Raw genomic sequence first — 19307 nt, forward strand, 5'->3', positions numbered from 1 at the left:
ACACTTTAGAAGACCGTGTGCGAGCCTTTTTCTCAACGTGTTGTTGAACTTGCGAGGAATACATACTCGCACTGTTGCTGCAGGCAGCCATGTTATTTTTAGATTTCTACACGTGACGCGCCGACTCAAATTATTTGTGTCGACGCATTTACGTAATCGATTACGTCGACTACATCAACGAATCGTCCCAGCCCTAATAAACTTCATAACACTTTACTCTGTAACTGGATGTCTGACTCATCAATCAGTCTAAAACTGCTAGGGCTGAGGAGCTCAACTCACAGTCTATCCCCATGAGTCATGTTACAGGGAGGTCTGGAGAACAACTTGTAACACTGTGTTCTGGCATTCAGCTGCCCTTAAATGTCAGCAGAACAAATGAGCTTGTTTCTTACTTCAGGAGACAGAAAACAACAGCTGCTGAAAGATTTACCATTTTCAGTTCCTGGGCATACAAATCACTGAAGACCTTAAGGGACTACTGTACAAATCTACAGCAGTATGTAGCCTACACTTCTTATCGAGGTTGGAACATAAGCTGTCACAAGGTAATCTTAGGATCATACATGCCCAGTATATTACAGGTCTCTATCGCATGCGCCACCGGACCTTGCCTCGGCATGCGCTTACAGGCACCTGGCGTGCTTGCATTCCACGCCATCCCCCACAACCTCCTCGTAAGTATTCCACCTGGAGGACGAAATAGAGATTAAAAACTTATCATTGCAAGTTTTATTTTTTCTGTAACTCAAACCACAATATTTCATTAACTTCAACCATGTTCGTCTGCTTTTAAAAAAAGTACTCCAGCAATTTAGCATTGCAGTCCAATAACGTTGTCAGCCTGGGCATTTTTTTTAAAAAGTACGAAATCCGATTGGTCAAGTCTGGTAAGCTCGCTTCTTTTGAACTGCACAACAACATTTTGAATTAGTAGTCTTCAACCCAAGCTGACCCTGACTCAAGTGACATCCCTTGTTTATCAGATTTCACACAGCTCCCTCTGGAGACACAAAAGACTTCATACAACCTATTTTTCACATATGCAGTAGTATCCCCAAAAGACCTATAAACAGACTTCTGTAGTTTCACAAACAGTGTTTGATGTGTGAAGTCAGTGGAGTTCCTCTTTGACCATGACTTAATTTGATCCTTTCCCTACACAGTGGTTTGTATGTAATCTGCAACAGTTTTGAAAGGCACTGACAAATTATGTTGTCCTACCAAAAACCTTTAAAACCAGAAAACGCTCTTATGGGTCATTTTTTATATATAAGGCAATATAAAACATTTACTTTAATAGGGCCCAACATTGAGTTTGGGTGGCTTGTTGATAACTAAGTAGGCCTCTGTACTTATCTTTAAATCAGAATAAGAAACAGTATGAGCACTTCACCTAAGACCAAAACAGCCCAGATTTGTAATGCTGAAAAGATTCAGTTAATAAATTAATCATTACACTCAGCCAAGGAGAGGAAGTTAAATGGCATATTTGTCTAGGGAAGATTGATGGCTTTATGTAGAGAAACCAAGGGGAAGGAATGGTATCAGATGAAGGCAAATAACTAAAGAATATTGCTCAAGCTAAAACTGAAACATTCTGCTCATTATCACTGATGGTTAAAAACAATATCCTGGGTTTATAATAATGCTTGCATTTTATACCACTTTGTGGTACAAGCACTTATAATAAGGCAGCACAAGTGTTGTAGTCATGACCACCTAAACTGAGACCAAGTCATTACCAAGACCAGTGTATCGAGACCCAGACAGGCTTTGAGGGGTTGAGACCAAGTCTAGTCAAGACCAAGACAGGCCGAGACCGAGTGAAGACCAAGACCAGACCAGGGGCCTCATTTATAAAACCTGTTACGCAAGAAAAAGTTGCGTGAAGCAGGGTGAAATTTTTCGTCGCAACATTCCTCGCAATAATCGGGATTTATAAAGAATTTCCATGCGTAAAAATGTTCCCAGTTTTCCGCAAACTTTTGACCACACGTGTGATCGTGCGTAATGCTCCCAAGGTTTTATTGACTGCGTTTTAGTGAACTCCGATGGTATGCCCGTTTTCCGAACCTAACCCAGTTTTTGTTTTCCTGAACCCAACAATCCTGTTCTTGCTAAACCGACCCAGAGCCGGTCGCGGCGCCCGGCGAGGGGCTGCCAGCAACGGGGAGAGGCAGGGGCTCCTCCCACACCGTGCAGCGGAGGAAATGCGCTTTTCCTCCGCTGCTCTCCCCTGCCTCGCCCCGGGAAATGCGTTGTTTGTTTGATGTGTGTGTGTGTGTGTGTGTGTGTGTGTGTGTGTGTGTGTGTGTGTGTGTGTGTGTGTGTGTGTGTGTGTGTGTGTGTGTGTGTGTGTGTGTGTGTGTGTGTCTGTGCGTCTTTATGTGGTCGTGTCTGATTGTAGGTGTCTGTTTGTGGGAATGTTGTCTTTCTGCACCTGCTATTCCCAAACAGTTATCATACAAGTTACCAAATTGTTACATTTCAAGCACTTTCACCTGTTTTGCACCAATAATGATCCAAAATCTTGTTTCTATTTTTACCTTTTTAATAACTGAATTTCCTTTCTCACAAAAAACGAAAATGATCATATGATCATAAATGTGATCTCACAGGGGTAAATGGCAAATATGAACCATAAATGATGTATATATCATTGGTAATTGAGCTCAATCTGTTAAGTATTAAGGCTGCGTAACAACAATATGAACACTAGGGTTACGGCTTCCAAACAGGATTTTGTTTCGCTGTTCTACCTCTGTTAGGAGCACATCTATCTCACAATCACTGAATCGTGTTTTTTCCCCATTTTCCCGTTTCGTGATTGGTGATCAATTGCTCCTTTCAAGTCTGGAATATTCATTGATTGATTAACATGGACCTTATTAGGACACTGCTCAAATTGATCTGAATGATCCACATTCCCCCCAAAAAACCCATAGAAAACAAATTAAGATTATTTTTCACCTCTTTTACTGTCATTAGTGTATCATGACAAATGCCTAAAGTAATTAACAGAGGTGTCAAGTAACAAAGTACAAATACTTCGTTACCTTACTTAAGTAGAAATTTTGGGTATCTATACTTTACTGGAGTAATTATTTTACAGCAGACTTTTAACTTCTGTTCCTTACATTTTCTCGCACATATCTGTACTTTCTACTCCTTACATTTTAAAAATAGCCTTGTTACTCAGTTCAGCTTGTTTTCATTCTGGCTTGTCATCGTTCAAAAACACACACAAAAAAACAACCTATCCAGATAAATCGCACCATCCAGATAGAGTGAATTTGATTGTGGTTGGATGAGAAGTATAAACATATACCATTCCAACACCCTATTGGTTTGCAGCGATCCATCGCACCTGCACAGACCCGTGCTAATACGGCACCGGTGCCTTAACGACCGTTATCTACCGGACCGAATAGCAATGCAGATTTCGGTGCCTTATTAGGTGTCACTTAAATGCCTGCGCTTCTCTCTGATGCTCCGAAAACGGACGTTAGAGGGAACTGAGACATCGCCACACGGGACACTAGTTAACACCACACTCAACAGCAGGTAAAGTTAGCCTACCGTTAGCTAGCAGCTGGAGTAAACATGGTTAAAATGCTGACAGCTAAACGGTGTAAAAGTGTGTCTGTATTTCACTGGAGAGGATTGTAACACCAGACTGTAGCTGCCTTGGTCTGAAAAACACAGACTCAGCCTGAAATAAGTTATTGTTATTACATTTTTAAAGCGCCCATATTATGCTCATTTTCAGGTTCATAACTGTATTTTAAGTTTGTACCAGAATAGGTTTACATGGTTTAATTTTCAAAAAACACCATATTGTTGTTGCACAGCTCTCTCTCACTGCTGCAGATCCTCTTTTCACCTGGTTTCTGTTTTAGCTACAGAGAGACCTCTTTTCTTCTTCTTCTTCTGTACTATCTTTAATTGCACTCGCACATGCGCAGTAGCTCAGATGTAGATCATGTCAGCTAGCTAACTCTAGAGACAGTAAAAGAAAGCCTGTTTCTTCAACTTTGGTCAGTTACAAGGCAGGATTAGCTGGGAGACTTCTAAATGAGGGCGCACATGTAAGTAGTTCTTTTGTAGATTATGGTGAACTTGTGTGTGTTGTAGCAGTGCTTTGCTATTGAGAACGACGTAGCATGCTAGCGTTAGCCGGCTAACGCTAATGCTACGAGCTAACGGTTGTGGTTAGCCAGCTCATTTCGGACTGTGACGTCACAGTCCGAGGCCGATTTTGAACAGCTCACTAGGAGACTGAAAGCAGGACACATTCAGAAACCGTATCTCACTCAAAACACCATGGATGGATTTTTTTCAAAGTGTGTATGTGTGTGGAAGCACCAGAGACACAAAAGAACACCCCAAATCCCAGAATAAGTGTTTTTTTCATAATATGGGCACTTTAATAAATCATTTAATTTTGATCTTGTGGCCTTAGCAATACACAAGCCGTTCTTTAATGTCGCCTTGTGCCCTTTTTTTTATTTAGATCAACTTTTAATTGTTTTATATTTTTGAACATACAGAACAGACAAATACAATTGAACAAGGTGCTCCTTTTTTAAATAGAGAGAAGGGATGTGTCACATTTTTCAGCCCTTCTGAGTTTGCAGGTATGATTCTAATATGTTTTAAACATTATAGTCATAATGGCCTTTAGAAAAATGTTTTTTTTTGTGGAGGTGGGGTAATGCACTATAGGCCCCTGTGGGGCGGGCTAAGCTTTTGTCCGTAATGCATTTTTTCCCCCTTACATTACTTTTACTTTTATACTCTAAGTAGTTTTGAAACCAGTACTTTTACACTTTTACTTGAGTAAAAAACTTGAACCCTAGTATCTGTACTTCTACTTGAGTAATGAATGTGAATACTTTTGACACCTCTGGTAATGTCAGGTAATGTCTGGTAAAAGGCAGTCTGAGACCGAGAAAAGACCGAATAAAAATGTGTTCAATTCCGAAACAACCGAGACCTTCATATAGTGGTTTTGAGACCGGTTTTGAGACCAAGACCGATCTGCAGTACTATAACACTGGGCAGCACACTATCCAACAGTGTGTTGACAGGGTAAGAGATGTTGAGAGTTTGGTTGTGTTTATCTGACCTAATGGCTCCACCTGCCAATCGTGCAAGGGCTCTTTTGACCCAGCTTTTAGCCCATGGCCTCCCTCGACTGCCCCTTGTAATTACTCCGTATAATCACAGAGTTTTCACCCCCCGCAGTTTTAGCTAAGCTGGTGGTGTGCAAGAGGCCTCCTAAGAGCAGAGGGACAGCAATTTTTGCTGACTTTAAGTACACTATACAGTATATCCTAATACCATCACAGGCTGCTGATTTACACCATATTCATACCAACCTAAGCATCAAATTGTCTTTGTGTAGATAGGCAGGTAATGGCGTGGACACATTAAGCCGACGGCCGACCGTTGACAGAAAAGCCAGTCGAGATGATCAGTCGCGTCCCCGAGGTCCAAAAAACTGCCTCGGGACACACTAAGGTGACACCAACTTGAGAAACGTAATACGTCTTCATAACAGCAGGTGGAACTACTCCGTATTGTTGCCCAAGAAATGAAAACCGGCAGCTGATTGGACGAACGCGTCACATGGTTTTGTTTTCTCTGGAAATTCAAAGCCAGACTGTCATGGCGGCCGTTCAGAATACGATCTCATATTGTACTAAAATAGTTCATGTTTCTGAAAACATTTTAAGTGAGAAATAGGCCATGCAGTTCCTGAATCTGTCTTCATTTCAGCTCAGCAAAGGTCAGTTTAAAAGATTTTCGTCAGATTTTGAGACTCTAGTCACGCTCATTCCGTTCGCCATTTCCGGGTGAGTCCCGACTGCCCTGCCGGCAACTGAACATGTCAGGTCGGCCAAAATGAACGCCGACAGCCCCCCAGACTGACGACGGCACGGGACACACCGAACAGACTCGAGTCACAGACCTCGCCAGATTGTCTAACGGCCGATTATCGGCTTAATGTGTCCCCACCTTAACAGTGATTGATTGACTGTGCTCAGGAATGTAATTTTAGTCAAATTGGTTGCTTTCTTCCTGGTTTTGGGAAAAAAGCATTGCAAAATACAGAGCCAATAATAGCACCCCGATGACAGATGGAGGTTTCATTGTAAACATTTGTGCTTGTCATCTAAATGTTACAAAAATGGCAAATATGAATCGTGGAGAGTCAGTGAAACACTGTGATAGCATCCTAATGATTATCTTCAAGAGCATTAAGTGCAAACTCAGCAGCTATAAATGTCAACAAAGCACAGTGTTATTGTGCATTATTGTCTCTTGTGTATGGCTTATGTAACGAGGTGCTACAGAAAAAGCATAAAAAAGCAATGCACTTTTACACACCATGCTCCATAACCATAATCAGGCTTTAAAGCACCCAAATGGACAGGGTGGCTGTGGATAGTTTAGGGCGACAAAAAGAGAAGTGAAGGGGACAGATTTAAGTCAGAGTTGGCTGCTTTACAAGATTATTAGGACCTTGTTTGAATCCAGAACACGTACCACAAAGTTAACGTTTTCCCAAAGTTGGGTTACTTGTATTTTAATATATCGAGTTGCTGATTAAGAGATATTAGGTGTTTACTGTGAAGGTAATGCAATGTGTGTGTTCTCCTCACATCTCTGTGATCACAGCCCCTAGCATTGTAGCATGCACCCACACTGCTTAGAAACATGAACACAGATCTAAGCACCAGACCAGAGCCCTAATGATACCACACATCAAACTATGTTTCTTTTAAAGATGACACAGATATTCATTAGCGTTCCAGGCTCAGGGACAGCTTCATCCCACTGGCTTGTGAATTGTGAATTCGTAAACCCTCTGTGTGTGCAGTGGCGCAAAAAGTGGGTATGTGCTATATGCGGCGCATAGGGGCGCAGCACCATAGGGGGCGCCAAAGCAATGGTAAAAAATAATAACAAAAATAAAAATATACTTTATATCAATTGTTTTGGTATTTTCTATATGTAGCTGCTGTTGTGCATTTCTAAATCATTTCTGCATTTCCTCAATGTTATTATATAACATTTTAGAGGACTAACAGGCTAGAGTAGGCGCCCTGTATATATATAAAATACTTCTCATTATATTTAATACGTTCCTGTTTACATTCAGTTTAGTCATTTGTGATACTGTCTACACAAATGTATATTATTCATTTGATTTATTTTAGCACTTTATCATAGATTTAGATTTTGCTTTTACTTGCGTGACTTTCTTTTTTATCGATATTTATTGAGCGTTGTGGTTGGAGGGTGCCTGATGCCTAAGATTTTCAGTGCCTACAACTGCTGATGCTTTAAAGCCATCTGGAGCAATCGGAGACCTTGAGCCACCAAATGTAGTTGATAGATTTCACATTTCCACCACAACTCAGCTAAACACTGCATTGATCAGCCAGATGGTGGTTGTAACATGCAACGTTATGTTTTAGGCTATAATTCTTGACCCATATGGTACTGAATTAAAATGTTTTTGTTATTTATTCTATTACATTTTCCCAGCCATTTTGAATTGTATGCAATCCCCTTTTTACTTTCCTCGCAAAGTTGATTAAATCTACTAGTTGGGATGGCCAGTGGTTTCATCATAGACTATTTGGTCATGATCCAGAGGGCAACCTTAAAAAACTTTTTTCCCAGAGTTGACTCAATATCCTAGCAAATGTCAGCATATTTCAGCTGGTTGTATATTCCCGTTTTTGCAGAGTTTTGACTTTTAAAAATGTTTAATTGTGATGCATAAACAACAAAGTTGCTGATTCAAATGCACAAGGTGGATAGAATGGGAGCAGTTTGATGGAGAAGTTTAAAATCTCTACACTAACTTGGCAAAAACACCATATATACTCTATAGTTAAACTTCCCATGGCGATTACACAGAACAACCAAAATTGGCTTTACTGTTTACTGTTTGGTTTGGGCCACAAAACCTCCATTAAATTTATCCTCAAATGTATCCTTAAGTTCAGTGCTACATCCAGAGATTCCAAACAGGGAGAGAACCAACATGAATAATCAATAATGAAGACTTACATATAAAGAGAACGCAAAATGCAACAATCTCAACATTTAATGCTACAGCACTTAAAATCCATACATATTTCTGCTGTGCCTCCAAAGTCTGTCAGATCACATTTGGTCATGCTGTGTAGCGACAAACTGGCAATTTAGCAAATTTACATATGTGCGTGTGTGCATGTGTGTGACTCATGGGACTTGGACCACACTTAAGGAAACTTGCAGCTATTTTTAGGCAGCAGAGCCTCTGTGAATGCACGGAAATAAAAGTAATATTGCAGAGTAGGCTGGTTACGTCCAAAGCAATGTACGTGTAACAATGGTCCAAAGTTTAAATTGTCATTAAAAGCCATAAACACTGTTCATATCCCAAATATTTAGGCTCATTTACATGAAATATTTTATACAATGAGTGGAGATGAATTCAATGTGTTGTTTTTGTGACTTGACAAACACGCTAAACATGCCAAAAACACAATTTATATTAACTGCTCTTAGACAATTATCTTAGTGACGCCAAACCACCTTCAAAAGTTGTTTTAGTTACTTTTATTGATTAGTCTTACTGTAAAATGTACAGACATTTTATTTCTGGCACAATATCTAACCAAAGTCAATGAAATATCACAACCCACATGTAGAATTTGAACCTGACATTTCCATTTTCTAAGCTTTCAAACATATCATATATGATAAGAAAAGAATGAAGCGCATGTGTATTCTGACTAACACAGCAGCAAACACAGCAGATTGCACAGCACACTGTTGGACTGAGCTGTTGGGTTAATCTGTGATTTGTTATGTCAGGAGCTGATTTAGCAGAGTTTTCAAGGGTCTTACCCCACTGTATCAAACCATCCTATCAGCATATACATATAAGAAACATCCCAGGCCCTAGTCTATGTAATACTAAGGGACTGTTTTTTTATTTTTTTATTTAAGGGGCTACTGGAGGAGTTTTGGGATCTTTAGTCAAAATAGACTGGACCATCCCTTTGCCACTAATACATTTCTCTATGACCCTCCAAAATGATTAGGAAAAGAGGCATGACCCTCCCCAACAATATGTTGATGCCTTCTGTACTGATTTGTGCTTGGCAAAGATGTACAGATAGCCACTCTTTTTTTACAACCATGACATACATGACTTGACCTCTGCTTTCTCATTTTACACATCACACTCCACCAACATGGTGACCATTTCAGTAGATTTATTCACTAACATTGTTGTGGAAACACAGTAAGCATGGAAACTAAATGCACACTTCCTACATTACTTCAAATACTAAGTTACTCATCTAGTAAACTAGTATTCACATGAAATAAAACAATAAAACATTGAGACCATTCAACAAAGCACACTGGGTAATAACCAATATTGACAGCTGGCCAACCCAATCAGAAATTCAAAGTTAAGTGTGTTTGTGTGAAAAGTGCTGCAACAATCACAACAACCATGGATTGCTGTTGTGGCCAACAACTGGAAACTTTATACATTGTTAGTCTGCTATTTCATTACTTAATTCACTTCTGAGACTTTTTTATGCGAGAAATCAGCTATGTAGAGCTCAAATATGGGCCGTTTTACAAAAATTGATGGCTAATTGCAAATTTGGTCAGACTCTGTCGGAGTTCAGAAGCTCCACAGTCTGACTTCACAGACCCCGCTGTGAGCTGGCTGGAGCTCTATAGATAGGATTGGAGATGAGAAGTTTAACTGCCACTTAGCACCAACTGCAATGTTTAATTTTAAATGAATGTAGCCTAAAGGCAGTCTGGCACACATGGATGCTCAGTGATGATAGCGATGGGGGGCTGAGACTGAGAGCTACATGGAAAAGTATGCACCAAACAAGCCACTTTGAAATGTTGCTGTTTTCATGAATACAAAAGTTGGGTGACCCCCCCCAGACAACATAACGTTGGGTGACCCTCCCCTTAACAAAGAATAAAAAGATGTGACCCTCCCCTATTTTCCTCCGGTGGTCCATTCCATAAATACCGAACGGTCGATAATGTTTTTTTTTTTTTTATTGATAATAAACAGGTAAACTTTCAATAATAGTACAGGTTTAGACTTTTAAAAACATCACAAAACCATATACCTCACAAATACAGAACAAACATCCCCACCCTCCCCCATCCCATGGCGACCCCTAATGTTTTTTTAATGAGCAAATGTTTAAACACAGGAAAACATATTTGAAATACTTTGTATCATCATCATTACCGATGTCTGAGAGGACGTCAGTACTCAACAGTCCAAAGAAGAAAAACAAACAATCAACTTAGTTTGAGTCTCGGTTCAGTGGGTCATTTCTCTGAGAGCGCACTCGACTCGAACACAACAGCTTAACAGAATGAGAAAACAGCACGGCGAACTACCGAGTAAACAACAGGGAGGCAGATGTGGCAGTGTCCCCCTTGTCTGTTTGACAGAAACAGCAATAACGAGCATCAGTGTAAATAATAAGAAAACAGCAGTACAGACGAGAGAGAGTCGCCCACAGGGGAACCGTGATGACTGCATAAACAAGAGGGATGGCGAGAGATAATAAAACACCGTGATGAGATGGGGGCGGCTGGGGGTTGGTTCTGCATCAGATCATAGAGTTTGTGTTCATCTCTGCAAAGCCATGTGTCTACAGCATTACTTTTCTTTACATTTAATTAAACAATGACAGGAGGCAGAGCATATTTGCCTGTAAATGTAAGCAAAGGCACTGCTCACTGCAAAGCAGCATTACTCTACTTAAGTATTACAAACAAGACTGGAAATGGAAATTTCTGTTACCTTTAAGATAGAAAGCACCTCATTTAGTAACAAATTATTATTCTGATTGTTATAAGGTAAGCGGTGATGTGTGGGTATTTCAGGTGAATGTTATTTTTATTAATTTTTTTTGCAGAAGGGCTCAAGATAAGGTGTAGGACTCTGAAGTGTATGATGAACAGACAAAGCCATACCTATTTTTAATTGGGCTGTCTATCATTTAACACATACGTTGTATGGTATAAGTCTTTGGATACTTTTTTTTTTGCTATTTGTCAACTTCTCTTATTCTCTCCTGTGGTCTCCCTCAGCAGAACAATCCGTCTTTCTCCCTCCCTCCCTCACACTCTCTCACTCATTCTGTCAGAGGTTGATTCAGGTAAATTGTTTTTAGAGGTGGGGAGACACATTACTGACTGTCGTATTGCCAAGTGTAAATTGCCTTGAGCTCATTCAAATCTTACAAATGCATTTTACTGTTCAACTCTTTAAAAGTTTTAAGAACATTCTTATTGTCTGACTTCCCAGAATTAAACCTTATTGCTTTTACTGAAGGGATATTGGCGACAGCCATTATAAAGTTTAAAATTACAGAGCAGAGATTGACTGTATTCTCAGTAAATAGTCAGCTGTAGCTTAAAAAACAATCATGTAATGCGATGCAATATCCCTGAAGCAAATGAGCACGACAACACATCCATGTTTATTTGTTTGCTTCACTGTGTTTTTCTGGCGCATTGCTGCATGGAATAATGTGAAACCATTGATAAGGAACGTGTATTGCATTACCCATGTCCGCGTGCACTTGCATTATGCATGTGTATCCTTGTATACATGCATGTAAACAAACAAAACATGGACCCTCGCGTAAAATTACTCCATAACACTACTAATATTGGATTTGACTTCTGTCTTTGAAATGTGTCTCAGACAGTACAAATAATGTGTAACATAAAATAATATATTTAAAGTAAACGTGAAACTAACTAGCCGGCATTATGATGAATGGCCACTGTTTAACTTAGTGCGACCGCACAGGAGCTATTGGTCAGATGATTTCTGGAGATGAATAGCATCAAACAAATGATGGGGGAGAGCTGTGATACTAGAAAGAAATCAGACCGTAAGATAAAACATGATATATATGTATTATTAATAATTTGTCAAATACTTTGGTTTATGACCAACCTGCAAAAATAATGACATCGCCTTATCTATACTTTGTATTGAGTGCCAATTACCAAATGTTAGCATGCTACCATGCTAAACAATATAGTAAACATTATACCTGCTTAACATCTGCATGTTAGCATTGTCATTGTTACCTTGTTAGCATGCCAATGTTAGCATTCAGCTCAAAAGACAGCCTCATAGAGCTGCTGTCAGCCTTGTTGTACTGTCACATTTTGTACTGAAAGAACATAACATATCACAACATGTCATGGCATAAACTGTACTTTCACTTAAAAACAGAACAGTGCACATGACCAGCATAGCTGCTACAGTGCTCTCAGCTGCCCTCTCAGCTGCATTAAGGTTTAATTCCTTTAGGGAATTGAACCAATGACCTTTTTAGTCACAATCGATGTGCTCCAGCATGCCTACAGTACACTGACTCAAACCTCCAGAGACAAAAGGTAAAGAGCATTTCAAAGCCAAGGACCTCCAGCTCCTCTCAGTCCCATGAAATTGTCATGGCTTATGCCTTCGTCCAGCCTTTTTCTTTTCACCTCCACTGTTCTTCTCCTTACTACCCCTTTTATTTGTTTCACTTCTTTTGCTTGTTCAATACAGCCTCTTCTCATCTCCAACATACTAACATCATTTGCAATGGCTCGCTCCATAAGATCCTCCTGTCCTAGACCCAAACGAGAAACTGTATTCTGCATCACTGTCCATGAGACAAATCCCTGTATTATGACTTTAACTGGTGCCTAAAGTGATGCAGATTCTCCCTCAGCGAGCAAACTAAATCAGATTATAGCCGCTTGTTCTTGAGATCAGACAACAGGAGACCTTATTAACATCTTATCAGGCCTAAATAATCCAACAGAATCAAGTGGCGGCACACATTGCACATTGCAAAACAACCATGTCAAATTAGTTCACCAAATTGTCAGCCCAAAGTAATTCATTCAGCGAATTTACAGGATCAGGCTTTGATTAAACTGTGTAATGGTCACAGGAGGAAATAAATGGAAATAATGAATAATTATGATAATTAAGGTAAGGATCTTGAGTCATTACATGGTACAGGTTTGTGTACAAAATTAAATGACTAGGTTTTAAATAGAGATGTTCCAATACCATTTTTTTCCTTCCTGATACCAATGCCTGAACTTGCGTATCGGCCGATACAGAGTACCGATCTAATACCAGTGCACAGAATGAATGCTATATAACCTTCTTTTATCTAGTTTGACAGTTAGTCACAATGAGAAAAGAACATAAATAAACTACTTTAAAGTAGGTTTTTCATGGTTAAATTACATGGTATCGAATCGGTGCACTCACGTACTTGCCGATACCAATACTAGCATTTTACGCAGAATCAGAGGAATTTCTGATACTAGTATCAGTATTGGCACAACTCTAGTTTTAAACCCAAGATGAGTTGCTTAACAGCATCTGCTTTCCAGGCAGTTGATGACATTGAATATGTTTGGAAAGCTTTTATACTTATAGACGATTGGATTTTACAGTACACAGTCAGCCTTCACTTGACATTCTGAATCCCTGTTATCACACACACTCAAAGAATTGTGAAGATGTGTGCAGTTGACACTTGCTTGACTGCTTATTGGATGTGTTGAAAGAGCTGCACTGTAAATGTTAAGTCATACTGAGGTTAGAATTGAACCAAGACAAGTATCTCACTCTCGAACCTCTGTCATCGTATTTAAAGCTTATACTCTGCATTGCACTGTATGTCCCGAGGCCAGAGATTATACAGGATTAATGCAAGGACAAACACACTTGCCCTGATATAATGCTTGTATTATGTGTGGTGAACAAGACAAATGATGTGTCCTGGGATTCAAGAAAAAAACGCATTTTGTGTGTGTGTGTGTGTGTGTGTGTGTGTGTGTTAGTGTGTGTGTGTGCGCGTACGTACGTGCGTGCATGCATGCGTGTGTGTACTTGTGTGTGTACGTGTGTGTGTATGTGTGTGTGTGTACGTGTATGTGTGTGTGAGAGACAGTGATATATGTGTACAGTTTTCATGTGAGCAAGATGTTTGGGGGAAATAAAGAATTCACAGAAATGCCATTGGCCATCACATGGTATCATTATTAATATAACATCATGAAAAATTATGAGGGGCCATTAGGGACATTATTAGGGTTGGGTACCGAAACTCGGTGCCAATAGGGAACCGGTGCCGACGTAAACGGTAGTAACGAGACCGAATAAGAACGAAAGTTTCGGTGCCTCATTTCGGTGCTTGACTTTACACTACACCTGACAGCATGTAACGTTAGCCTACCTTTAGCTAGCAGCTGGATTAAACACCGGTAAAGTGCTGACAGCTAACGTTAAACAGTGTAAAGTGTGACTGTATTTCACTGTGGAGGACTTCAACAGCGGGATGTAACAGTCTGCTCTGCAGCGCAGCAGCAGCTGCCGTTGTCGTAATTCATAGATATACAGTATGTTTATATGGCCGGAATTAAACAACACAGACGGTGCGTTCACTTGCAGCTGCCGTTGTCGGAATTAAACTACACAGACGGTGCATTCACTTAAAACAGGTAGCCTTGTGGTGCATTCACAGTATTTGTAAAATACCCTTTTCCCATCTGGGGTTCAACAGCAATTTACTGGTGAAATAAGTTATTGTTATAGTTATTACATTATTATTAAATCTTTAATTTTGACCATGGCCTTAGCAATAAACAAGTCACTGACTGTTGTTTACTACCCTTATTTTTTTTCTTCTTCTTTTTTTTTTTTTACTTTATTGAAAAGTACCGGTTCAGGCACCTTTTAAAAAGTATCGATTTAGCACCGGAATCGAAAAAAAACCCAACGATACCCAACCCTAGACATTATTCACAATTGACTTACATATACCGTACAAGTGAAACAATCTCATATACACTACTGAAACTATCTCATATACACTACTGAGATGCTGTGTGTGGGGGCATTTCACTTATATGTGTGAGGTAATTGTGAATAATGGCCCCTTATAAAAAATGACTACATATTTAAAAATGTCTCTCTTGATAGTTGGCATAATAATGAGGGAGCAGTAAAACAGATGTGCTTCTCTAAGGATCATTGCCATTGCTTCTGTTGCTTGCGATTACTTGCTGTTACTTGCTTACATGTGTGTTTTATTATATTTTACATTTTTTGTGTTTTCTGAGTATTCTAAAAAATATTTAATCTGCAATTCAATAAGTGAAGACATTATTCCAATCCAATTCAACACATGTTAAAAATCTCACCAGTTTATCTCCACCAAGCTCTTTTAAATAATCCTCTTCCTCTCACATTCACACGTCATGCATTTAAATAATACTTATCCAGAGTGACCAAAAATACTTCTTTTATTGACCGCAAGCACTTAATCTTGGAACTGATTAACTTTATCAAGTACTCTGGATGTTCACTTGCATTTATATTTTGAGAACTTGATTTTGGTTCCTTGGCAACAAGTCCTACTTGAAAAACATTGATGCTACCAAGAAAACTATTGGGACACTGTCCTCACCAGAAAAATGACAGCATTAGATTTGTTTTGTGGAGTTTGTAGCACTGTCACATTGGTGACTGGTCAAACATAAGCTTCAAGAGAAACTTTTTAAAGAAAATGAGAAGAAACAGAAACCCACTACATTAAGTGACTGACAACAGCAATATATACTTATTATATTTTCCAAGGAGTAGATTTATAGGGTAACTTTTTTTTTTTTTTTAACCTGGATCCTATTTTTCTATGTTTTTGTGTCTCAGTGACTGATGGGAACGACAATCTTTGAAATTGGTCCAGTATTACAGTTTTTACCAACTGCTTACACACAAAATCTTTTCATGTCACACGATTTTTCAAACCTCTCACTCAAAGTGCAAAACTACACAGCAAATCTCCAAAACCATAAACTATTTCTCAGCCTTTCACTCAGCTTTCAATTGCATAAAACACTTTTTTCAAAACATTAAACACAATTCTCTACCTAAGACACAAAAAATCTAACAAGAAGTGACCTTCTATCCATTTCTAAACACAACCAATCAAAATGCTACACTTATTTACCAGGGCACACACACACACTCCTCACATTTGCAAACACAATATGTCATAACTGAACACTAACCAATCATTGTTTTAGTATAGGCCAATACATAGGTCAAAGGTCAGATTACCTGTTTTGAACAATGGATGCCAACAATAGACAGAGCAAGGGGAGTAGGAGGGAGAGACAGGGGACAACAACGAGGAGGAGGAGGAGGAGGAGGGAAGAAGAGTAAGAAGGAGAGCCATCTCTGATGAGATCAAGGCCACACTTATTCATCATGTGAGTGATCAACCACGGATTGACCATGAGAGAAGCCCATCTTGAGTAGCTTTACAGTGGCGTCCATACTGCATGCAACTATCTAATGACTATTTCAGCATTACAAATCAACCAGACTTTGTTTTGCACATAGTGCATACAATTCTGTCCCCCCCCCCCCGCCCTGACACTCAAGCACGCACAAACACTCTCAACACACACACACACACACACATACACATTCTTTATTCTAAAAATGACACCTTTGGTTTACATATGTTTATACTTTTGGTTTCTTGTTTGATGCTACTGTATAACACTGTGCTACTCTTACAAGCGTAATGTTTTGCCCAATCGATATTTTCTGTTTTACTGTAACATTACATTGTTTTTTACAGTGCACTTTTCAACCCCTCTCAGCAGATGACTTTCTCTCTAGAACATTGTAAATGTAGATATAAGCCTATGAACAACAAAAGAGCTTTAGATTTAGAACGACAGTGTGTACATGGTATATCCAAAAATATACTATTATGAAAAAAGTGTTTGCCATTTGAAGCAAATACTTAATTTTGAGATGTGTTTATGGTATTTTGAATGCAGTGTTTCATTTTGAAGGAGATATGAGGCATTTTGCATTTTGTGTGTGCAGTTTTAGGAATTGTGTGTAGAGTTTTGAAAAAAGGAGACAGTTTTGAAAACGTGTGTAAGCAGTTGGAAAAAACTGTAAGCAAGACTGTTGCTGTCAGCAGTCAGCAAAACAAGCTACAACGTAAGTTATGGGGCAATTGTGCACCTTCCATTTATGTTCACAAAAGTGCTTGTTTTGCCATTGACAGGCTCAGATTATTATTCTAAGTGTCTGACAACATTATGGAAAGGATTTGCAAGGAGGTCGAGTTAAAGAGTAAGATCCTTTTTTAAACATTAAAAAACATCCGTGAAATTGCAAAAAGTAAAAACTGTTGGAATTATAACATAATCAGCTACCTGTGCCTTAGATCTCTGTTACATTATGTAGCTTGCATGTAAATTGTGTTAAATTTAAAGCATATATTGATCCCAAACAATTGTCATTACATGACGTCTTCTGCTTTATTAATGTAAAATTTATTTCAGCTTATTTTGGTGGTGTGAAAAGGTTTACTATTGTTTAAAGCTAATTCATGTGGTATATTATGCAATATATTCCAACATCTGATACACAAGGACTGTTGCAGAAATGTAACATATGAGCTTACTACAGCCACTCAGTCATTGATTGGCAGCAGTGCTTAAAAAATGGCAGGGATCTTCTTGCTGTTAGCAGAATCGTTGGGAGCTGACAACAGTGATCCTGAATCAGACGGTTCCTCCTTACTGCAAGCTGGAAGCTTGTTCAAGAGCCACATTTAGGGCTGGACTACAGTTTTTCCACCCTCTGGTATACACTTACCTTTACAGCTTGAAATGATTTCTGGGTATTCATGTATAATCTAAAATTTTAACAAGTTTAAACAAATGGCGTTAATGCATCAAAGTCATAGGAGTGTAGGTCACAAGTATAACAAGTAGCAATAGGTTGAGACAGTTTTAAGAAAAACTTGATAAATATACTTAATTTGCTTTCTTGCAAATAGTTTGGTGAGAATATAAACACTATCTGTTCATTAGTTATGATGCTACAGCCAGCAGCAAGTTAGCGTAGCTTAGCATAAAGACTTCCAGCACCTCTACAGCTAACATCATTTTATCATTTGTTTAATCTGTACAACAAAACTAAAGTGTAAAACAACGATCACATTATTGATTTATGGGGGTTATTATGACTATTTCTTTCCGTGGCACAGTAACTTCCTGGAGTCTCCAATAGTTGCCTGACAACCATGATTACAAGTCTACAGGCCAACAGCGAGAGACAAATACTTTTTTGATCCCGTTTGAATTGTGCCATGAATTACACATATGATCGTTGTCAATTTTAAAGATAATTTTGCAAGGCAAGAAGTACATGTGTACACAGAGGAAAGCCTTAATATTATCATTAGTGCAGCATGGAGACCGTACCATTATCTCTCTTTTCAGTGTTTCTCTTGATTCAATGAAAAAGCTACTAAATTGATCAAAATATTCTTCTTTAAAACCATGTATTTATTTTTAAGTTCTTTACAATCAAGCCACAAAAATACCTTAAAACATAATGACTTATTTTGAAACCCTGACAGCCACACACCTCCAAAAATATGAACTAATAGCTCAACACAGTCCCTGGTCTCCCTGAGACTCTACACCTGACTGTCCCTGGTCTCCCTGTTCCTCAGTTCTTTCTGTCTCCTTTTCCTGTGACATAGTGACGTTATTTCCATAAGCACCCATTCTTATAAAGATGTTACAAAATTCTCTTGATATGAGGACTTATTGTACTCACTTGGCGTTTTGGTGTAGGCCTACTGAAAAAGGATCTTATGTCTGTTTTTCTTTTCTCTGTCATTTTCTCTGGGCAACAACAACACAAATCTTTAATGTCAGATGTCAAAATATGAGTTAGATTCATAGGTTCACCACACGGTCATATTATAATTATAAAATTATCTTGCGTCCTCCACATAATTATTAGGTTTCGTCTGGGACAGAGGATATATATTTAACTGATCAGCCACTTAACTTAATATTGAGCAAAACACAACTGTAGATCTTCAGTATTAAAGGGGTGATAGAATGCAAAACCGATTTTACCTTGTCATAGTTGAAAAACGACAGTTTGGAGGGTAAATAGGACATACATAGAAGCTCAAAATCCCATTGACACCCCTTTCCTCTGCAAATCTCACAATTTGAAACTGCTGCTGAAAACGGGCGAATCTCAACAACGCTAAAAGTTCACGTCAACTCCTCAACTCCTAGTCTTTGTCACGCCCCAACAAGCGTTAGCTGTGTAAGACCTTAGGGTAACGGTTATATAAGTGGCGTGACGA

This window comes from Perca fluviatilis, chromosome 1 (genome assembly GCF_010015445.1).
Source record: "Perca fluviatilis chromosome 1, GENO_Pfluv_1.0, whole genome shotgun sequence".
Lineage (NCBI taxonomy): Eukaryota > Metazoa > Chordata > Actinopteri > Perciformes > Percidae > Perca > Perca fluviatilis.